The sequence below is a fragment of the Ascaphus truei genome, unplaced genomic scaffold, assembly GCF_040206685.1.
Source record: "Ascaphus truei isolate aAscTru1 unplaced genomic scaffold, aAscTru1.hap1 HAP1_SCAFFOLD_1135, whole genome shotgun sequence".
Classification (NCBI taxonomy): Eukaryota; Metazoa; Chordata; class Amphibia; order Anura; family Ascaphidae; genus Ascaphus; species Ascaphus truei.
In genome coordinates, this window is record NW_027454002.1 from 22,918 (window position 1) to 47,500 (window position 24,583).

A 24,583-nucleotide genomic window follows, 5' to 3' on the forward strand; every position below is an offset into this window, starting at 1 on the left:
GGGAGAGAGGGTTACTGGGGGATATATATGTGAGACACGCGTGTGCGGGTGTATCCAGGGAGAGAGGTTACTGGGGGATATATATGCGAGAGACACGTGTGTGCGGGTGTATGCAGGGAGAGAGGGTTACTGGGGATATATATATGTGAGAGACACGCGTGTGCGGGTGTATGCAGGGAGAGAGGGTTACTGGGGGATATATATGTGAGACACGCGTGTGCGGGTGTATCCAGGGAGAGAGGTTACTGGGGGATATATATGTGAGACACGCGTGTGCGGGTGTATACAGGGAGAGAGGTTACTAGGGGATATATATGTGAGCGACGCGTGTGCGGGTGTATACAGGGAGAGAGGTTACTGGGGGATATATATGTGAGAGACACGCGTGTGCGGGTGTATGCAGGGAGAGAGGTTACTGGGGGATATATATGTGAGACACGCGTGTGCGGGTGTATACAGGGAGAGAGGGTTACTGGGGGATATATAAGTGAGAGACATGCGTATGCGGGTGTATGCAGGGAGAGAGGTTACTGGGGGGTATATATGTGAGAGACACGCGTGTGCGGGTGTATGCAGGGAGAGAGGTTACTGGGGGGTATATATGTGAGAGACGCGTGTGCGGGTGTATGCAGGGAGAGCGGTTACTGGGGGATATATATGTGAGAGACACGCGTGTGCGGGTGTATACAGGGAGAGAGGGTTAATGGGGGATATATTTGTGTGACACGCGTGTGCGGGTGTATGCAGGGAGAGAGGTTACTGGGGGATATATATATGTGAGAGACACGCGTGTGCGGGTGTATGCAGGGAGAGAGGGTTACTGGGGGATATATATGTGAGAGACACGCGTGTGCGGGTGTATGCAGGGAGAGAGGGTTAATGGGGGATATATGTGAGACGCGTGTGCGGGTGTATGCAGGGAGAGAGGGTTACTGGGGGATATATATGTGAGAGACACGCGTGTGCGGGTGTATGCAGGGAGAGAGGTTACTGGGGGATATATATGTGAGACACGCGTGTGCGGGTGTATACAGGGAGAGAGGGTTACTGGGGGATATATAAGTGAGAGACATGCGTGTGCGGGTGTATGCAGGGAGAGAGGTTACTGGGGGATATATATGTGAGAGACGCGTGTGCGGGTGTATGCAGGGAGAGAGGTTACTGGGGGGTATATATGTGAGAGACGCGTGTGCGGGTGTATGCAGGGAGAGAGGTTACTGGGGGATATATATGTGAGAGACACGCGTGTGCGGGTGTATACAGGGAGAGAGGTTACTAGGGGATATATATGTGAGACACGCGTGTGCGGGTGTATGCAGGGAGAGAGGTTACTGGGGGATATATATGTGAGCGACGCGTGTGCGGGTGTATGCAGGGAGAGAGGGTTAATGGGGGATATATTTGTGTGACACGCGTGTGCGGGTGTATGCAGGGAGAGAGGTTACTGGGGGATATATATGTGAGAGACACGCGTGTGCGGGTGTATGCAGGGAGAGAGGGTTACTGGGGGATATATATGTGTGAGACACGCGTGTGCGGGTGTATGCAGGGAGAGAGGTTACTGGGGGATATATATGTGAGAGACATGCGTGTGCGGGTGTATACAGGGAGAGAGGTTACTAGGGGATATATATGTGAGACACGCGTGTGCGGGTGTATGCAGGGAGAGAGGGTTACTGGGCGATATATATGTGTGAGACACGCGTGTGCGGGTGTATGCAGGGAGAGAGGGTTACTGGGGGATATATGTGAGACGCGTGTGCGGGTGTATGCAGGGAGAGAGGTTACTGGGGGATATATGTGAGAGACACGCGTGTGCGGGTGTATGCAGGGAGACGCACGCGTGTGCGGGTATATGCAGGGAGAGAGGTTACTGGGGGATATATATGTGAGAGACACGCGTGTGCGGGTGCATGCAGGGAGAGAGGTTACTGGGGTATATATATATATATGAGACACGCGTGTGCGGGTGTATGCAGGGAGAGAGAGAGGTTACTGGGGGATATATATGTGAGACACGCATGTGCGGGTGTATGCAGGGAGAGAGGTTACTGGGGGATATATATGAGACGTGCGTGTGCGGGTTTATGCTGGGAGAGAGGGTTACTGGGGGATATATATGTGAGAGACACGCGTGTGCGGGTGTATGCAGGGAGAGAGGTTACTGGGGGATATATATGTGAGAGACACGCGTGTGCGGGTGTATACAGGGAGAGAGGTTACTAGGGGATATATATGTGAGACACGCGTGTGCGGGTGTATGCAGGGAGAGAGGGTTACTGGGGGATATATATGTGAGACGCGTGTGCGGTGTATGCAGAGAGAGAGGTTACTGGGGGATAGATATATATGTGTGTGTGTGTGTGACACGCGTGTGCGGGTGTATGCAGGGAGAGAGGTTACTGGGGGATAGATATATATGTGTGTGTGTGTGACACGCGTGTGTGGGTGTATGCAGGGAGAGAGGGTTACTGGGGGATATATATGTGTGTGTGTGAGACACGCGTGTGCGGGTGTATGCAGGGAGAGAGGGTAATATATGTGTGTGTGTGTGTGAGACACGCGTGTGCGGGTGTATGCAGGGAGAGAGGGTTACTGGGGGATATATATATGTGTGTGTGTGAGACACGTGTGTGCGGGTGTATACAGGGAGAGAGGGTTACTGGGGATATATATATGTGAGAGACACGTGTGTGCGGGTGTATGCAGGGAGAGAGGGTTACTGGGGGATATATATGTGAGACACGCGTGTGCGGGTGTATCCAGGGAGAGAGGTTACTGGGGGATATATATGTGAGAGACACGCGTGTGCGGGTGTATGCAGGGAGAGAGGGTTACTGGGGGATATATATGCGAGAGACACGTGTGTGTGGGTGTATGCAGGGAGAGAGGTTACTGGGGGATATATATGTGAGAGACACGCGTGTGCGGGTGTATGCAGGGAGAGAGGGTTACTGGGGGATATATATGTGAGAGACACGCGTGTGCGGGTGTATACAGGGAGAGAGGGTTACTGGGGATATATATATGTGAGAGACACGCGTGTGCGGGTGTATGCAGGGAGAGAGGGTTACTGGGGGATATATATGTGAGACACGCATGTGCGGGTGTATGCAGGGAGAGAGGTTACTGGGGGATATATATGAGACGTGCGTGTGCGGGTGTATGCAGGGAGAGAGGGTTACTGGGGGATATATATGTGAGAGACACGTGTGTGCGGGTGTATGCAGGGAGAGAGGTTACTGGGGGATATATATGTGAGAGACACGCGTGTGCGGGTGTATACAGGGAGAGAGGTTACTAGGGGATATATATGTGAGACACGCGTGAGCGGGTGTATGCAGGGAGAGAGGGTTACTGGGGGATATATATGTGAGACGCGTGTGCGGTGTATGCAGAGAGAGAGGTTACTGGGGGATAGATATATATATGTGTGTGTGCGTGTGTGTGTGACACGCGTGTGCGGGTGTATGCAGGGAGAGAGGTTACTGGGGGATAGATATATATGTGTGTGTGTGTGTGTGTGTGTGTGTGTGAGACACGCGTGTGTGTGTGTATGCAGGGAGAGAGGGTTACTGGGGGATATATATGTGTGTGTGTGTGAGACACGCGTGTGCGGGTGTATGCAGGGAGAGAGGGTAATATATGTGTGTGTGTGAGACACGCGTGTGCGGGTGTATGCAGGGAGAGAGGGTTACTGGGGGATATATATATATGTGTGTGTGTGAGACACGCGTGTGCGGGTGTATACAGGGAGAGAGGGTTACTGGGGATATATATATGTGAGAGACACGCGTGTGCGGGTGTATGCAGGGAGAGAGGGTTACTGGGGGATATATATGTGAGACACGCGTGTGCGGGTGTATCCAGGGAGAGAGGTTACTGGGGGATATATATGCGAGAGACACGTGTGTGTGCGGGTGTATGCAGGGAGAGAGGTTACTGGGGGATATATATGTGAGACACGCGTGTGCGGGTGTATGCAGGGAGAGAGGTTACTGGGGGATATATATGTGAGAGACGAGTGTGCGGGTGTATGCAGAGAGAGAGGTTACTGGGGGATATATATGTGAGAGACACGCGTGTGCGGGTGGAAGCAGGGAGAGAGGTTACTGGGGGATATATATGTGAGAGACACGTGTGCGGGTGTATGCAGGGAGAGAGGGTTACTGGGGGATATATATGTGAGACACGCGTGTGCGGGTGTATACAGGGAGAGAGGGTTACTGGGGGATATATATGTCAGAGACACGCGTGTGCGGGTGTATACAGGGAGAGAGGGTTACTGGGGGATATATATGTGAGAGACGCGTGTGCGGGTGTATGCAGGGAGAGAGGGTTACTGGGGGATATATATGTGAGAGACACGCGTGTGCGGGTGTATGCAGGGAGAGAGGTTACTGGGGGATATATATGTGAGAGACGCGTGTGCGGGTGTATGCAGGGAGAGAGGTTACTGGGGGATATATATATGTGAGACACGCGTGTGCGGGTGTATGCAGGGAGAGAGGTTACTGGGGGATATATATGTGAGCGACGCGTGTGCGGGTGTATGCAGGGAGAGAGGTTACTGGGGGATATATATATGTGAGACACGCGTGTGCGGGTGTATGCAGGGAGAGAGGGTTACTGGGGGATATATATGTGAGAGACGCGTGTGCGGGTGTATGCAGGGAGAGAGGGTTACTGGGGGATATATATGTGAGAGACACGCGTGTGCGGGTGTATGCAGGGAGAGAGGTTACTGGGGGATATATATGTGAGAGACGCGTGTGCGGGTGTATGCAGGGAGAGAGGTTACTGGGGGATATATATATGTGAGACACGCGTGTGCGGGTGTATGCAGGGAGAGAGGTTACTGGGGGATATATATGTGAGCGACGCGTGTGCGGGTGTATGCAGGGAGAGCGGTTACTGGGGGATATATATGTGAGACACGCGTGTGCGGGAGTATGCAGGGAGAGAGGGTTACTGGGGGATATATATGTGAGAGACACGCGTGTGCAGGTGTATGCAGGGAGAGAGGTTACTGGGGGATATATATGTGAGAGACGCGTGTGCGGGTGTATGCAGAGAGAGAGGTTACTGGGGGATATATATGTGAGAGACACGCGTGTGCGGGTGGAAGCAGGGAGAGAGGTTACTGGGGGATATATATGTGAGACACGTGTGCGGGTGTATGCAGGGATAGAGGGTTACTGGGGGATATATATGTGAGACACGCGTGTGCGGGTGTATACAGGGAGAGAGGGTTACTGGGGGATATATATGTCAGAGACACGCGTGTGCGGGTGTATACAGGGAGAGAGGGTTACTGGGGGATATATATGTGAGAGACACGCGTGTGCGGGTGTATGCAGGGAGAGAGGTTACTGGGGGATATATATGTGAGAGACGCGTGTGCGGGTGTATGCAGGGAGAGAGGTTACTGGGGGATATATATATGTGAGACACGCGTGTGCGGGTGTATGCAGGGAGAGAGGTTACTGGGGGATATATATGTGAGCGACGCGTGTGCGGGTGTATGCAGGGAGAGAGTTTACTGGGGGATATATATATGTGAGACACGCGTGTGCGGGTGTATGCAGGGAGAGAGGGTTACTGGGGGATATATATGTGAGAGACGCGTGTGCGGGTGTATGCAGGGAGAGAGGGTTACTGGGGGATATATATGTGAGAGACACGCGTGTGCGGGTGTATGCAGGGAGAGAGGTTACTGGGGGATATATATGTGAGAGACGCGTGTGCGGGTGTATGCAGGGAGAGAGGTTACTGGGGGATATATATATGTGAGACACGCGTGTGCGGGTGTATGCAGGGAGAGAGGTTACTGGGGGATATATATGTGAGCGACGCGTGTGCGGGTGTATGCAGGGAGAGCGGTTACTGGGGGATATATATGTGAGACACGCGTGTGCGGGTGTATGCAGGGAGAGAGGGTTACTGGGGGATATATATGTGAGAGACACGCGTGTGCAGGTGTATGCAGGGAGAGAGGTTACTGGGGGATATATATGTGAGAGACGCGTGTGCGGGTGTATGCAGAGAGAGGTTACTGGGGGATATATATGTGAGAGACACGCGTGTGCGGGTGGAAGCAGGGAGAGAGGTTACTGGGGGATATATATGTGAGAGACACGTGTGCGGGTGTATGCAGGGAGAGAGGGTTACTGGGGGATATATATGTGAGACACGCGTGTGCGGGTGTATACAGGGAGAGAGGGTTACTGGGGGATATATATGTCAGAGACACGCGTGTGCGGGTGTATACAGGGAGAGAGGGTTACTGGGGGATATATATGTGAGAGACGCGTGTGCGGGTGTATGCAGGGAGAGAGGGTTACTGGGGGATATATATGTGAGAGACACGCGTGTGCGGGTGTATGCAGGGAGAGAGGTTACTGGGGGATATATATGTGAGACGCGTGTGCGGGTGTATGCAGGGAGAGAGGTTACTGGGGGATATATATATGTGAGACACGCGTGTGCGGGTGTATGCAGGGAGAGAGGGTTACTGGGGGATATATATGTGAGAGACGCGTGTGCGGGTGTATGCAGGGAGAGAGGGTTACTGGGGGATATATATGTGAGAGACACGCGTGTGCGGGTGTATGCAGGGAGAGAGGTTACTGGGGGATATATATGTGAGAGACGCGTGTGCGGGTGTATGCAGGGAGAGAGGTTACTGGGGGATATATATATGTGAGACACGCGTGTGCGGGTGTATGCAGGGAGAGAGGTTACTGGGGGATATATATGTGAGCGACGCGTGTGCGGGTGTATGCAGGGAGAGCGGTTACTGGGGGATATATATGTGAGACACGCGTGTGCGGGTGTATGCAGGGAGAGAGGGTTACTGGGGGATATATATGTGAGAGACACGCGTGTGCAGGTGTATGCAGGGAGAGAGGTTACTGGGGGATATATATGTGAGACACGCGTGTGCAGGTGTATACAGGGAGAGAGGGTTACTGGGGGATATATATGTGAGAGACACGCGTGTGCGGGTGTATACAGGGAGAGAGGGTTACTGGGGGATATATATGTGAGCGACGCGTGTGCGGGTGTATGCAGGGAGAGAGGTTACTGGGGGATATATATGTGAGACACGCGTGTGCAGGTGTATGCAGGGAGAGAGGTTACTGGGGGATATATATGTGAGAGACACGCTTGTGCGGGTTTATGCAGGGAGAGAGGTTACTGGGGGATATATATGTGAGACACGCGTGTGCAGGTGTATGCAGGGAGAGAGGTTACTGGGGGATATATATGTGAGAGACACGCTTGTGCGGGTTTATGCAGGGAGAGAGGTTACTGGGGGATATATATGTGAGACACGCGTGTGCGGGTGTATGCAGGGAGAGAGGTTACTGGGGGATATATATGTGAGAGACATGCGTGTGCGGGTGTATGCAGGGAGAGAGGTTACTGGGGGGTATATATGTGAGACACGCGTGTGCGGGTGTATGCAGGGAAAGAGGTTACTGGGGGGTATATATGTGAGACACGCGTGTGTGGGTGTATGCAGGGAGAGAGGTTACTGGGGGATATATATGTGAGACACGCGTGTGCGGGTGTATGCAGGGAGAGAGGTTACTGGGGGATATATATGTGAGAGACACGCGTGTGCGGGTGTATGCAGGGAGAGAGGGTTACTGGGCAAATATATGTGAGACACGCGTGTGCGAGTGTATGCAGGGAGAGAGGTTACTGGGGGATATATATGTGAGAGACACGCGTGTGCGGGTGTATGCAGGGAGAGAGGTTACTGGGGGATATATATGTGAGACACGCGTGTGCGGGTGTATACAGGGAGAGAGGTTACTGGGGGATATATATGTGAGAGACACGCGTGTGCGGGTGTATGCAGGGAGAGAGGGTTACTGGGGGATATATATGTGAGAGACACGCGTGTGCGGGTGTATGCAGGGAGAGAGGTTACTGGGGGATATATATGCGAGAGACACGTGTGTGCGGGTGTATGCAGGGAGAGAGGTTACTGGGGGATATATATGTGAGACACGCGTGTGCGGGTGTATACAGGGAGAGAGGGTTACTGGGGGATATATAAGTGAGAGACATGCGTGTGCGGGTGTATGCAGGGAGAGAGGTTACTGGGGGATATATAAGTGAGAGACATGCGTGTGCGGGTGTATGCAGGGAGAGAGGTTACTGGGGGGTATATATGTGAGAGACACGCGTGTGCGGGTGTATGCAGGGAGAGAGGTTACTGGGGGATATATATGTGAGAGACATGCGTGTGCGGGTGTATGCAGGGAGAGAGGTTACTGGGGGGTATATATGTGAGAGACACGCGTGTGCGGGTGTATGCAGGGAGAGAGGTTACTGGGGGATATATATGTGAGACACGCGTGTGCGGGTGTATGCAGGGAGAGAGGTTACTGGGGGATATATATGTGAGCGACGCGTGTGCGGGTGGAAGCAGGGAGAGAGGGTTAATGGGGGATATATTTGTGTGACACGCGTGTGCGGGTGTATGCAGGGAGAGAGGTTACTGGGGGATATATATGTGAGAGACACGCGTGTGCGGGTGTATGCAGGGAGAGAGGGTTACTGGGGGATATATATGTGTGAGACACGCGTGTGCGGGTGTATGCAGGGAGAGAGGTTACTGGGGGATATATATGTGAGAGACATGCGTGTGCGGGTGTATACAGGGAGAGAGGTTACTAGGGGATATATTTGTGAGACACACGTGTGCGGGTGTATGCAGGGAGAGAGGTTACTGGGGGATATATATGTGAGCGACGCGTGTGTGGGTGGAAGCAGGGAGAGAGGGTTAATGGGGGATATATTTGTCAGAGACACGCGTGTGCGGGTGTATACAGGGAGAGAGGGTTACTGGGGGATATATATGTGAGAGACGCGTGTGCGGGTGTATGCAGGGAGAGAGGGTTACTGGGGGATATATATGTGAGAGACACGCGTGTGCGGGTGTATGCAGGGAGAGAGGTTACTGGGGGATATATATGTGAGACGCGTGTGCGGGTGTATGCAGGGAGAGAGGTTACTGGGGGATATATATATGTGAGACACGCGTGTGCGGGTGTATGCAGGGAGAGAGGTTACTGGGGGATATATATGTGAGCGACGCGTGTGCGGGTGTATGCAGGGAGAGAGGTTACTGGGGGATATATATATGTGAGACACGCGTGTGCGGGTGTATGCAGGGAGAGAGGGTTACTGGGGGATATATATGTGAGAAACGCGTGTGCGGGTGTATGCAGGGAGAGAGGGTTACTGGGGGATATATATGTGAGAGACACGCGTGTGCGGGTGTATGCAGGGAGAGAGGTTACTGGGGGATATATATGTGAGAGACGCGTGTGCGGGTGTATGCAGGGAGAGAGGTTACTGGGGGATATATATATGTGAGACACGCGTGTGCGGTTGTATGCAGGGAGAGAGGTTACTGGGGGATATATATGTGAGCGACGCGTGTGCGGGTGTATGCAGGGAGAGCGGTTACTGGGGGATATATATGTGAGACACGCGTGTGCGGGTGTATGCAGGGAGAGAGGGTTACTGGGGGATATATATGTGAGAGACACGCGTGTGCAGGTGTATGCAGGGAGAGAGGTTACTGGGGGATATATATGTGAGAGACACGCGTGTGCGGGTGTATACAGGGAGAGAGGGTTACTGGGGGATATATATGTGAGAGACACGCGTGTGCGGGTGTATACAGGGAGAGAGGGTTACTGGGGGATATATATGTGAGCGACGCGTGTGCGGGTGTATGCAGGGAGAGAGGTTACTGGGGGATATATATGTGAGACACGCGTGTGCAGGTGTATGCAGGGAGAGAGGTTACTGGGGGATATATATGTGAGAGACACGCTTGTGCGGGTTTATGCAGGGAGAGAGGTTACTGGGGGATATATATGTGAGACACGCGTGTGCAGGTGTATGCAGGGAGAGAGGTTACTGGGGGATATATATGTGAGAGACACGCTTGTGCGGGTTTATGCAGGGAGAGAGGTTACTGGGGGATATATATGTGAGACACGCGTGTGCGGGTGTATGCAGGGAGAGAGGTTACTGGGGGATATATATGTGAGAGACATGCGTGTGCGGGTGTATGCAGGGAGAGAGGTTACTGGGGGGTATATATGTGAGACACGCGTGTGCGGGTGTATGCAGGGAAAGAGGTTACTGGGGGGTATATATGTGAGACACGCGTGTGTGGGTGTATGCAGGGAGAGAGGTTACTGGGGGATATATATGTGAGACACGCGTGTGCGGGTGTATGCAGGGAGAGAGGTTACTGGGGGATATATATGTGAGAGACACGCGTGTGCGGGTGTATGCAGGGAGAGAGGGTTACTGGGCAAATATATGTGAGACACGCGTGTGCGAGTGTATGCAGGGAGAGAGGTTACTGGGGGATATATATGTGAGAGACACGCGTGTGCGGGTGTATGCAGGGAGAGAGGTTACTGGGGGATATATATGTGAGACACGCGTGTGCGGGTGTATACAGGGAGAGAGGTTACTGGGGGATATATATGTGAGAGACACGCGTGTGCGGGTGTATGCAGGGAGAGAGGGTTACTGGGGGATATATATGTGAGAGACACGCGTGTGCGGGTGTATGCAGGGAGAGAGGTTACTGGGGGATATATATGCGAGAGACACGTGTGTGCGGGTGTATGCAGGGAGAGAGGTTACTGGGGGATATATATGTGAGACACGCGTGTGCGGGTGTATACAGGGAGAGAGGGTTACTGGGGGATATATAAGTGAGAGACATGCGTGTGCGGGTGTATGCAGGGAGAGAGGTTACTGGGGGATATATAAGTGAGAGACATGCGTGTGCGGGTGTATGCAGGGAGAGAGGTTACTGGGGGGTATATATGTGAGAGACACGCGTGTGCGGGTGTATGCAGGGAGAGAGGTTACTGGGGGATATATATGTGAGAGACATGCGTGTGCGGGTGTATGCAGGGAGAGAGGTTACTGGGGGGTATATATGTGAGAGACACGCGTGTGCGGGTGTATGCAGGGAGAGAGGTTACTGGGGGATATATATGTGAGACACGCGTGTGCGGGTGTATGCAGGGAGAGAGGTTACTGGGGGATATATATGTGAGCGACGCGTGTGCGGGTGGAAGCAGGGAGAGAGGGTTAATGGGGGATATATTTGTGTGACACGCGTGTGCGGGTGTATGCAGGGAGAGAGGTTACTGGGGGATATATATGTGAGAGACACGCGTGTGCGGGTGTATGCAGGGAGAGAGGGTTACTGGGGGATATATATGTGTGAGACACGCGTGTGCGGGTGTATGCAGGGAGAGAGGTTACTGGGGGATATATATGTGAGAGACATGCGTGTGCGGGTGTATACAGGGAGAGAGGTTACTAGGGGATATATTTGTGAGACACACGTGTGCGGGTGTATGCAGGGAGAGAGGTTACTGGGGGATATATATGTGAGCGACGCGTGTGTGGGTGGAAGCAGGGAGAGAGGGTTAATGGGGGATATATTTGTGTGACGCGTGTGCGGGTGTATGCAGGGAGAGAGGTTACTGGGGGATATATGTGAGAGACACGCGTGTGCGGGTGTATGCAGGGAGAGAGGTTACTGGGGGATATATATGTGAGACACGCGTGTGCGGTTGTATGCAGGGAGAGAGGTTACTGGGGGATATATATGTGAGCGACGCGTGTGCGGGTGGAAGCAGGGAGAGAGGGTTAATGGGGGATATATTTGTGTGACACGCGTGTGCAGGTGTATGCAGGGAGAGAGGTTACTGGGGGATATCTATGTGAGAGACACGCGTGTGCGGGTGTATGCAGGGAGAGAGGGTTACTGGGGGATATATATGTGTGAGACACGCGTGTGCGGGTGTATGCAGGGAGAGAGGTTACTGGGGGATATATATGTGAGAGACATGCGTGTGCGGGGGTATACAGGGAGAGAGGTTACTAGGGGATATATTTGTGAGACACGCGTGTGCGGGTGTATGCAGGGAGAGAGGGTTACTGGGGGATATATATGTGTGAGACACGCGTGTGCGGGTGTATGCAGGGAGAGAGGGTTACTGGGGGATATATGTTAGACGCGTGTGCGGGTGTATGCAGGGAGAGAGGTTACTGGGGGATATATGTGAGAGACACGCGTGTGCGGGTGTATGCAGGGAGACGCACGCGTGTGCGGGTATATGCAGGGAGAGAGGTTACTGGGGGATATATATGTGAGAGACACGCGTGTGCGGGTGTTTGCAGGGAGAGGGGGTTACTGGGGGATATTTATGTGAGAGACACGCGTGTGTGGGTGCATGCAGGGAGAGAGGTTACTGGGGTATATATATATATATATATGAGACACGCGTGTGCGGGTGTATGCAGGGAGAGAGAGAGGTTACTGAGGGATATATATGTGAGACACGCATGTGCGGGTGTATGCAGGGAGAGAGGTTACTGGGGGATATATATGAGACGTGCGTGTGCGGGTGTATGCAGGGAGAGAGGGTTACTGGGGGATATATATGTGAGAGACACGCGTGTGCGGGTGTATGCAGGGAGAGAGGTTACTGGGGGATATATATGTGAGAGACACGCGTGTGCGGGTGTATACAGGGAGAGAGATTACTAGGGGATATATATGTGAGACACGCGTGTGCGGGTGTATGCAGGGAGAGAGGGTTACTGGGGATATATATGTGTGTGTGTGAGACACGCGTGTGCGGGTGTATGCAGGGAGAGAGGGTTACTGGGGGATATATATATATGTGTGTGTGTGTGTGAGACACACGTGTGCGGGTGTATGCAGGGAGAGAGGGTAATATATGTGTGTGTGTGTGTGTGTGAGACACGCGTGTGCGGGTGTATGCAGGGAGAGAGGGTTACTGGGGGATATATATATATGTGTGTGTGTGAGACACGCGTGTGTGGGTGTATACAGGGAGAGAGGGTTACTGGGGATATATATATGTGAGAGACACGTGTGTGTGGGTGTATGCAGGGAGAGAGGGTTACTGGGGGATATATATGTGAGACACGCGTGTGCGGGTGTATCCAGGGAGAGAGGTTACTGGGGGATATATATGCGAGAGACACGTGTGTGCGGGTGTATGCAGGGAGAGAGGGTTACTGGGGATATATATATGTGAGAGACACGTGTGTGCGGGTGTATACAGGGAGAGAGGGTTACTGGGGGATATATATGTGACACGCGTGTGCGGGTGTATCCAGGGAGAGAGGTTACTGGGGGATATATATGTGAGACACGCGTGTGCGGGTGTATACAGGGAGAGAGGTTACTGGGGGATATATATGTGAGCGACGCGTGTGCGGGTGTATACAGGGAGAGAGGTTACTGGGGGATATATATGCGAGAGACACGTGTGTGCGGGTGTATGCAGGGAGAGAGGGTTACTGGGGATATATATATGTGAGAGACACGTGTGTGCGGGTGTATACAGGGAGAGAGGGTTACTGGGGGATATATATGTGAGACACGCGTGTGCGGGTGTATGCAGGGAGAGAGGTTACTGGGGGATATATATGTGAGAGACGCGTGTGCGGGTGTACGCAGGGAGAGAGGGTTACGGGGGGATATATATGTGAGACACGCGTGTGCGGGTGTATCCAGGGAGAGAGGTTACTGGGGGATATATATGCGAGAGACACGTGTGTGCGGGTGTATGCAGGGAGAGAGGGTTACTGGGGATATATATATGTGAGAGACACGCGTGTGCGGGTGTATGCAGGGAGAGAGGGTTACTGGGGGATATATATGTGAGACACGCGTGTGCGGGTGTATCCGGGGAGAGAGGTTACTGGGGGATATATATGTGAGACACGCGTGTGCGGGTGTATACAGGGAGAGAGGTTACTGGGGGATATATATGTGAGCGACGCGTGTGCGGGTGTATACAGGGAGAGAGGTTACTGGGGGATATATATGTGAGAGACACGCGTGTGCGGGTGTATGCAGGGAGAGAGGTTACTGGGGGATATATATGTGAGACACGCGTGTGCGGGTGTATACAGGGAGAGAGGGTTACTGGGGGATATATAAGTGAGAGACATGCGTGTGCGGGTGTATGCAGGGAGAGAGGTTACTGGGGGGTATATATGTGAGAGACACGCGTGTGCGGGTGTATGCAGGGAGAGAGGTTACTGGGGGGTATATATGTGAGAGACGCGTGTGCGGGTGTATGCAGGGAGAGAGGTTACTGGGGGATATATATGTGAGAGACACGCGTGTGCGGGTGTATACAGGGAGAGAGGGTTAATGGGGGATATATTTGTGTGACACGCGTGTGCGGGTGTATGCAGGGAGAGAGGTTACTGGGGGATATATATATGTGAGAGACACGCGTGTGCGGGTGTATGCAGGGAGAGAGGGTTACTGGGGGATATATATGTGAGAGACACGCGTGTGCGGGTGTATGCAGGGAGAGAGGGTTAATGGGGGATATATGTGAGACGCGTGTGCGGGTGTATGCAGGGAGAGAGGGTTACTGGGGGATATATATGTGAGAGACACGCGTGTGCGGGTGTATGCAGGGAGAGAGGTTACTGGGGGATATATATGTGAGACACGCGTGTGCGGGTGTATACAGGGAGAGAGGGTTACTGGGGGATATATAAGTGAGAGACATGCGTGTGCGGGTGTATGCAGGGAGAGAGGTTACTGGGGGATATATATGTGAGAGACGCGTGTGCGGGTGTATGCAGGGAGAGAGGTTACTGGGGGGTATATATGTGAGAGACGCGTGTGCGGGTGTATGCAGGGAGAGAGGTTACTGGGGGATATATATGTGAGAGACACGCGTGTGCGGGTGTATACAGGGAGAGAGGTTACTAGGGGATATATATGTGAGACACGCGTGTGCGGGTGTATGCAGGGAGAGAGGTTACTGGGGGATATATATGTGAGCGACGCGTGTGCGGGTGTATGCAGGGAGAGAGGGTTAATGGGGGATATATTTGTGTGACACGCGTGTGCGGGTGTATGCAGGGAGAGAGGTTACTGGGGGATATATATGTGAGAGACACGCGTGTGCGGGTGTATGCAGGGAGAGAGGGTTACTGGGGGATATATATGTGTGAGACACGCGTGTGCGGGTGTATGCAGGGAGAGAGGTTACTGGGGGATATATATGTGAGAGATATGCGTGTGCGGGTGTATACAGGGAGAGAGGTTACTAGGGGATATATATGTGAGACACGCGTGTGCGGGTGTATGCAGGGAGAGAGGGTTACTGGGCGATATATATGTGTGAGACACGCGTGTGCGGGTGTATGCAGGGAGAGAGGGTTACTGGGGGATATATGTGAGACGCGTGTGCGGGTGTATGCAGGGAGAGAGGTTACTGGGGGATATATGTGAGAGACACGCGTGTGCGGGTGTATGCAGGGAGACGCACGCGTGTGCGGGTATATGCAGGGAGAGAGGTTACTGGGGGATATATATGTGAGAGACACGCGTGTGCGGGTGCATGCAGGGAGAGAGGTTACTGGGGTATATATATATATATGAGACACGCGTGTGCGGGTGTATGCAGGGAGAGAGAGAGGTTACTGGGGGATATATATGTGAGACACGCATGTGCGGGTGTATGCAGGGAGAGAGGTTACTGGGGGATATATATGAGACGTGCGTGTGCGGGTTTATGCTGGGAGAGAGGGTTACTGGGGGATATATATGTGAGAGACACGCGTGTGCGGGTGTATGCAGGGAGAGAGGTTACTGGGGGATATATATGTGAGAGACACGCGTGTGCGGGTGTATACAGGGAGAGAGGTTACTAGGGGATATATATGTGAGACACGCGTGTGCGGGTGTATGCAGGGAGAGAGGGTTACTGGGGGATATATATGTGAGACGCGTGTGCGGTGTATGCAGAGAGAGAGGTTACTGGGGGATAGATATATATGTGTGTGTGTGTGACACGCGTGTGCGGGTGTATGCAGGGAGAGAGGTTACTGGGGGATAGATATATATGTGTGTGTGTGTGAGACACACGCGTGTGTGGGTGTATGCAGGGAGAGAGGGTTACTGGGGGATATATATGTGTGTGTGTGAGACACGCGTGTGCGGGTGTATGCAGGGAGAGAGGGTAATATATGTGTGTGTGTGTGTGAGACACGCGTGTGCGGGTGTATGCAGGGAGAGAGGGTTACTCGGGGATATATATATATGTGTGTGTGTGAGACACGTGTGTGCGGGTGTATACAGGGAGAGAGGGTTACTGGGGATATATATATGTGAGAGACACGTGTGTGCGGGTGTATGCAGGGAGAGAGGGTTACTGGGGGATATATATGTGAGACACGCGTGTGCGGGTGTATCCAGGGAGAGAGGTTACTGGGGGATATATATGTGAGAGACACGCGTGTGCGGGTGTATGCAGGGAGAGAGGGTTACTGGGGGATATATATGCGAGAGACACGTGTGTGTGGGTGTATGCAGGGAGAGAGGTTACTGGGGGATATATATGTGAGAGACACGCGTGTGCGGGTGTATGCAGGGAGAGAGGGTTACTGGGGGATATATATGTGAGAGACACGCGTGTGCGGGTGTATACAGGGAGAGAGGGTTACTGGGGATATATATATGTGAGAGACACGCGTGTGCGGGTGTATGCAGGGAGAGAGGGTTACTGGGGGATATATATGTGAGACACGCGTGTGCGGGTGTATCCAGGGAGAGAGGTTACTGGGGGATATATATGCGAGAGACACGTGTGTGCGGGTGTATGCAGGGAGAGAGGGTTACTGGGGATATATATATGTGAGAGACACGCGTGTGCGGGTGTATGCAGGGAGAGAGGGTTACTGGGGGATATATATGTGAGACACGCGTGTGCGGGTGTATACAGGGAGAGAGGTTACTGGGGGATATATATGTGAGACACGCGTGTGCGGGTGTATGCAGGGAGAGAGGGTTACTGGGGGATATATATGTGAGACACGCATGTGCGGGTATATGCAGGGAGAGAGGTTACTAGGGGATATATATGTGAGACACGCGTGTGCGGGTGTATGCAGGGAGAGAGGGTTACTGGGGGATATATATGTGAGACACGCGTGTGCGGGTATATACAGGGAGAGAGGGTTACTGGGGGATATATATGTGAGAGACACGCGTGTGCGGGTGTATACAGGGAGAGAGGGTTACTGGGGGATACATATGTGAGAGACACGCGTGTGCGGGTGTATACAGGGAGAGAGGTTACTGGGGGATATATATGTGAGAGACACGCGTGTGCGGGTGTATGCAGGGAGAGAGGTTACTGGGGGATATATATGTGAGAGACACGTGTGTGCGGGTGTATGCAGGGAGAGAGGTTACTGGGGGATATATATGTGAGCGACGCGTGTGCGGCTGTATGCAGGGAGAGAGGTTACTGGGGGATATATATGTGAGACACGCGTGTGCGGGTGTATCCAGGGAGAGAGGTTACTGGGGGATATATATGTGAGAGACACGCGTGTGCGGGTGTATGCAGGGAGAGAGGTTACTGGGGGATATATATGTGAGACACGCGTGTGCGGGTGTATGCAGGGAGAGAGGGTAATATATGTGTGTGTGTGTGTGTGTGTGTGTGTGTGTGTGTGTGTGTGTGTGTGTGTGTGTGTGTGTGTGTGTGTGAGACACGCGTGTGCGGGTGTAGATAGATATGGGATCACTCACTTGTTTTCGAAGGTGATGGTCACAGAGTCGTCATGAACGTCCTGTATATATCCCTGTGTGCCACATAAGAACCTACATAAGCAGTATATACGGGATAAGGGCCCTATGGATAACTAAAGAACCCCAAGCCCCCCCCCCCCCCCACACAGGGTGACACAGACAGAAGGGAGCTATGAGCCTGTCCCTCCCCCCGCAGGGTGACACAGTGACACAGACAGAAGGGAGCTATGAGTCTGTCCCTCCCCCCGCAGGGTGACACAGTGACACAGACAGAAGGGAGCTATGAGCCTGTCCCTCCCCCCGCAGGGTGACACAGTGACACAGACAGAAGGGAGCTATGAGTCTGTCCCTCCCCCCGCAGGGTGACACAGTGACACAGACAGAAGGGAGCTATGAGTCTGTCCCTCCCCCCGCAGGGTGACACAGTGACACAGACAGAAGGGAGCTATGAGTCTGTCCCTCCCCCCGCAGGGTGACACAGTGACACAGACAGAAGGGAGCTATGAGCCTGTCCCTCCCCCCGCAGGGTGACACAGTGACACAGACAGAAGGGAGCTATGAGACTGTCCCTCCCCCCGCAGGGTGACACAGTGACACAGACAGAAGGGAGCTATGAGCCTGTCCCTCCCCCTGCAGGGTGACACAGTGACACAGACAGAAGGGAGCTATGAGTCTGTCCCTCCCCCCGCAGGGTGACACGGTGACACAGACAGAAGGGAGCTATGAGTCTGTCCCTCCCCCCGCAGGGTGACACAGTGACACACACAGAAGGGAGCTATGAGTCTGTCCCTCCCCCCGCAGGGTGACACAGTGACACAGACAGAAGGGAGCTATGTGTCTGTCCCTCCCCCCGCAGGGTGACACAGTGACACAGACAGAAGGGAGCTATGAGTCTGTCCCTCCCCCCGCAGGGTGACACAGTGACACAGACAGAAGGGAGCTATGAGTCTGTCCCTCCCCCCGCAGGGTGACACAGTGACACAGACAGAAGGGAGCTATGAGTCTGTCCCTCCCCCCGCAGGGTGACACAGTGACACAGACAGAAGGGAGCTATGAGTCTGTCCCTCCCCCCGCAGGGTGACACAGTGACACAGACAGGAGGGAGCTATGAGCCTGTCCCTCCCCCCGCAGGATGACACAGACAGAAGGGAGCTATGAGTCTGTCCCTGCCCCCGCAGGGTGACACAGTGACACAGACAGAAGGGAGCTATGAGTCTGTCCCTCCCCCCGCAGGGTGACACAGTGACACAGACAGAAGGGAGCTATGAGTCTGTCCCTCCCCCCGCAGGGTGACACAGTGACACAGACAGAAGGGAGCTATGAGTATATCCCTCCCCCCGCAGGGTGACACAGTGACACAGACAGGAGGGAGCTATGAGCCTGTCCCTCCCCCCGCAGGGTGACACAGTGACAGACAGAAGGGAGCTATGAGTCTGTCCCTCCCCCCGCAGGGTGACACAGTGACACAGACAGGAGGGAGCTATGAGTCTGTCCCTGCCCCCGCAGGGTGACACAGTGACACAGACAGAAGGGAGCTATGAGTCTGTCCCTCCCCCCCGCAGGGTGACACAGTGACACAGACAGAAGGGAGCTATGAGACTGTCCCTCCCCCCGCAGGGTGACACAGTGACACAGACAGAAGGGAGCTATGAGCCTGTCCCTCCCCCGCAGGGTGACACAGTGACACAGACAGAAGGGAGCTATGAGTCTGTCCCTCCCCCCGCAGGGTGACACAGTGACACAGACAGGAGGGAGCTATGAGTCTGTCCCTCCCCCCGCAGGGTGACACAGTGACACAGACAGAAGGGAGCTATGAGCCTGTCCCTCCCCCGCAGGGTGACACAGTGACACAGACAGAAGGGAGCTATGAGCCTGTCCCTCCCTCCGCAGGGTGACACAGTGACACAGACAGAAGGGAGCTATGAGTCTGTCCCTCCCCCCACAGGGTGACACAGTGACACAGATAGAAGGGAGCTATGAGTCTGTCCCTCCCCCCGCAGGGTGACACAGTGACACAGACAGAAGGGAGCTATGAGCCTGTCCCTCCCTCCGCAGGGTGACACAGTGACACAGACAGAAGGGAGCTATGAGTCTGTCCCTCCCCCCACAGGGTGACACAGTGACACAGATAGAAGGGAGCTATGAGTCTGTCCCTCCCCCCGCAGGGTGACACAGACAGAAGGGAGCTATGAGCCTGTCCCTCCCCCCGCAGGGTGACACAGTGACACAGACAGAAGGGAGCTATGAGCCTGTCCCTCCCCCCGCAGGGTGACACAGTGACACAGACAGAAGGGAGCTATGAGCCTGTCCCTCCCCCCGCAGGGTGACACAGTGACACAGACAGAAGGGAGCTATGAGCCTGTCCCTCCCCCGCAGGGTGACACAGTGACACAGACAGAAGGGAGCTATGAGCCTGTCCCTCCCCCCGCAGGGTGACACAGTGACACAGACAGAAGGGAGCTATGAGCCTGTCCCTCCCCCGCAGGGTGACACAGTGACACAGACAGAAGGGAGCTATGAGTCTGTCCCTCCCCCCGCAGGGTGACACAGACAGAAGGGAGCTATGAGCCTGTCCCTCACCCCGCAGGGTGACACAGTGACACAGACAGAAGGGAGCTATGAGCCTGTCCCTCCCCCGCAGGGTGACACAGTGACACAGACAGAAGGGAGCTATGAGCCTGTCCCTCCCCCCGCAGGGTGACACAGTGACACAGACAGAAGGGAGCTATGAGTCTGTCCCTCCCCCCGCAGGGTGACACAGTGACACAGACAGAAGGGAGCTATGAGTCTGTCCCTCCCCCCGCAGGGTGACACAGACAGAAGGGAGCTATGAGTGTGTCCCTCCCCCCGCAGGGTGACACAGTGACACAGACAGAAGGGAGCTATGAGCCTGTCCCTCCCCCCGCAGGGTGACACAGTGACACAGACAGAAGGGAGCTATGAGCCTGTCCCTCCCCCCGCAGGGTGACACAGTGACACAGACAGAAGGGAGCTATGAGTCTGTCCCTCCCCCCGCAGGGTGACACAGTGACACAGACAGAAGGGAGCTATGAGTCTGTCCCTCCCCCCGCAGGGTGACACAGACAGAAGGGAGCTATGAGACTGTCCCTCCCCCGCAGTGTGACACAGTGACACAGACAGAAGGGAGCTATGAGCCTGTCCCTCCCCCCGCAGGGTGACACAGTGACACAGACAGAAGGGAGCTATGAGTCTGTCCCTCCCCCCGCAGGGTGACACAGTGACACAGACAGAAGGGAGCTATGAGTCTGTCCCTCCCCCCGCAGGGTGACACAGTGACACAGACAGAAGGGAGCTATGAGTCTGTCCCTCCCCCCGCAGGGTGACACAGACAGAAGGGAGCTATGAGTCTGTCCCTCCCCCCGCAGGGTGACACAGTGACACAGACAGAAGGGAGCTATGAGCCTGTCCCTCCCCCCCCGCAGGGTGACACAGTGACACAGGCAGAAGGGAGCTATGAGTCTGTCCCTCCCCCCCGCAGGGTGACACAGTGACACAGACAGAAGGGAGCTATGAGCCTGTCCCTCCCCCCCCGCAGGGTGACACAGTGACACAGGCAGAAGGGAGCTATGAGTCTGTCCCTCCCCCGCAGGGTGACACAGACAGAAGGGAGCTATGAGCCTGTCCCTCCCCCCGCAGGGTGACACAGTGACAGACAGAAGGGAGCTATGAGCCTGTCCCTCCCCCCGCAGGGTGACACAGACAGAAGGGAGCAATGAGTCTGTCCCTCCCCCCGCAGGGTGACACAGTGACAGACAGAAGGGAGCTATGAGACTGTCCCTCCCCCCGCAGGGTGACACAGTGACACAGAGAGAAGGGAGCTATGAGCCTGTCCCTCCCCCCGCAGGGTGACACAGTGACACAGACAGAAGGGAGCTATGAGTCTGTCCCTCCCCCCCGCAGGGTGACACAGTGACACAGACAGAAGGGAGCTATGAGCCTGTCCCTCCCCCCGCAGGGTGACACAGTGACACAGACAGAAGGGAGCTATGTGTCTGTCCCTCCCCCGCAGGGTGACACAGTGACTCAGACAGAAGGGAGCTATGAGCCTGTCCCTCCCCCCACAGGGTGACACAGTGACACAGACAGAAGGGAGCTATGAGCCTGTCCCTCCCCCCGCAGGGTGACACAGTGACACAGACAGAAGGGAGCTATGTGTCTGTCCCTCCCCCGCAGGGTGACACAGTGACACAGACAGAAGGGAGCTATGAGTCTGTCCCTCCCCCCGCAGGGTGACACAGTGACACAGACAGAAGGGAGCTATGAGTCTGTCCCTCCCCCGCAGGGTGACACAGTGACACAGACAGAAGGGAGCTATGAGCCTGTCCCTCCCCCCGCAGGGTGACACAGTGACAGACAGAAGGGAGCTATGAGACTGTCCCTCCCCCCGCAGGGTGACACAGTGACACAGACAGAAGGGAGCTATGAGCCTGTCCCTCCCCCCGCAGGGTGACACAGTGACACAGACAGAAGGGAGCTATGAGCCTGTCCCTCCCCCCGCAGGGTGACACAGTGACAGACAGAAGGGAGCTATGAGCCTGTCCCTCCCCCCGCAGGGTGACACAGTGACACAGACAGAAGGGAGCTATGAGCCTGTCCCTCCCCCCGCAGGGTGACACAGTGACACAGACAGAAGGGAGCTATGAGTCTGTCCCTCCCCCCGCAGGGTGACACAGTGACACAGACAGAAGGGAGCTATGAGTCTGTCCCTCCCCCGCAGGGTGACACAGTGACACAGACAGAAGGGAGCTATGAGACTGTCCCTCCCCCCGCAGGGTGACACAGTGACACAGACAGAAGGGAGCTATGAGCCTGTCCCTCCCCCCGCAGGGTGACACAGTGACACAGACAGGAGGGAGCTATGAGCCTGTCCCCCCCCCCGCAGGGTGACACAGTGACACAGACAGAAGGGAGCTATGAGACTGTCCCTCCCCCCGCAGGGTGACACAGTGACACAGACAGAAGGGAGCTATGAGCCTGTCCCTCCCCCGCAGGGTGACACAGTGACACAGACAGAAGGGAGCTATGAGCCTGTCCCTCGCCCCGCAGGGTGACACAGTGACACAGACAGAAGGGAGCTATGAGCCTGTCCCTCCCCCGCAGGGTGACACAGTGACAGACAGAAGGGAGCTATGAGCCTGTCCCTCCCCCCGCAGGGTGACACAGTGACACAGACAGAAGGGAGCTATGAGCCTGTCCCTCCCCCTGCAGGGTGACACAGTGACCCTCCCGTCACTAGGCCTCAGGCCCCGGCCTCACCGTGTAATACGCCCCGTTGGAGCCCCGCACCTCCGCCGCCAGCCCCTTCATGTCTCTCCGTCACATACGCAGCTTCCTCCGCCGCTCAGCAACCCGGTTGGTCAGCTCCGGGGGCTCGCTTTACCGCTGATTGGACAACACCATCCAGCGGACGGCGCTGATTGGCTAAAGCGCGACGTTGGGTACCGCTGATTGGAGGAAGCGCGCGTGTCCCCCGTCATGGCACTGAGGCTGCGAAGGGAAGAGGGGAGTCCGGGCACTGCCAGGCCGCTGATTGGCTGAGGTAGTCGGTGAGCTGCTGGTCATTGGTGAGTCTTTGCGCATGCGCTCTAAGAATTAAACGTAACGGCCGAGTTATGGCCCCCGTGTGCTGATTGGTTGAAAGCCGTGTGAGGGGGGTGGGGCGTTGCTACGAGAGGTTCCTTACCACAACCCAAGCCCCGCCCAGGAGGCCCCTCAGCGGCGTGCGCTGATTCGCTGCAGTCCGCGCGCTGACAGAGGCGGGTCTGTGGGAGACACTGGCGCTGCGATTGGTTGCCCCGTGCTGTCAGTTTAATAATGCCACCTTCTGATTGGCTGCAAGCTGTTGTCAGGCCCAAATACTTCTAATTCAAATGTTTTGTATTTATTTATATCTTATTCCCACCCTTCCTTTTTTAAACTTTATTTGTATTGACATGTTACAAATTTGGAGATACAAGAACTCTATGTGCTGGGTTATCTGGATTAGTCCAGAGCAAAAAGCGCAGGGGAAATTGTCCAGAGCGAAACGCGCAGGGGGAAAATCCACAGCGAAACGCATAGGCGGAACAGCCAAAGCAAAACGTGCAGGCGGAACAGCCAGAGCAAAATGCGCAGGGGGAACATCCAGAGCAAAACGCGCAGGGGAAATTGCCCAGGGCGAAACATTCAGGGGGGCGTCCAGAGCGAAACACGCAGGGGAGGGAAACGTCCAGAGCAAAACGCGCAGGGGAGGGAAACGTCCAGAGCAAAACGCGCAGGGGAGGGAAACGTCCAGAGCGAAACACGCAGGGGAGGGAAACGTCCAGACCGAACCTCGCAGGGGAGGGAAACGTCCAGAGCGAAACACATGGGGGGTGGGGGAACGTCCAGAGCGAAACACAGGGGGGGGTGGGGGAACGTCCAGAGCGAAACACAGGGGGGGGTGGGGGAACGTCCAGAGTGAGCCATGCAGGGGAACTTATGGATGTATATTTGTATATCTTTATTTATAAAGCGCCAAAAATATACTCAGCACTTCACAAAGACAATACAGTACAGGGATTTATAATAATACAATATGCGCAGCAAATTGGGGTAGGTTCCGCGGTGGGGGAGGTTCCGGTGGTGGGGGAGGTTCCGGCGGTGGGGGAGGTTCCGGCGGTGGGGGGGGTTTCCGGCGGTGGGGGAGGTTCCGGCGGTGGGGGAGGTTCCGGCGGTGGGGGGAGGTTCCGGATGTGGGGGAGGTTCCGGCGGTGGGGGAGGTTCCGGCGGTGGGGGAGGTTCCGGCGGTGGGGGGGGTTCCGGCGGTGGGGGAGGTTCCGGCGGTGGGGGAGGTTCCGGCGGTGGGGGAGGTTCCGGCGGTGGGGGAGGTTCCGGCGGTGGGGTAGGTTCCGGCGGGGGGTAGGTTCCGGT

At 55.0% G+C, this 24,583-nt stretch overlaps 1 long non-coding RNA gene across 1 annotated transcript in view; it reads right to left on the minus strand.

Annotated features, from left to right (window-relative positions):
* LOC142475292 (uncharacterized) overlaps positions 1-23,137 on the minus strand; it is a 45,270-nt gene extending 22,133 nt beyond the window's left edge. Inside the window, exons 1-2 of the long non-coding RNA XR_012790863.1 lie at positions 22,949-23,137; positions 17,672-17,724 (exon numbers count right to left, since the gene is read on the minus strand). This is a non-coding gene — a long non-coding RNA (uncharacterized LOC142475292). The remainder of the gene's footprint in view (positions 1-17,671; positions 17,725-22,948) is intronic.
* Positions 23,138-24,583: the final 1,446 nt, after the last annotated feature.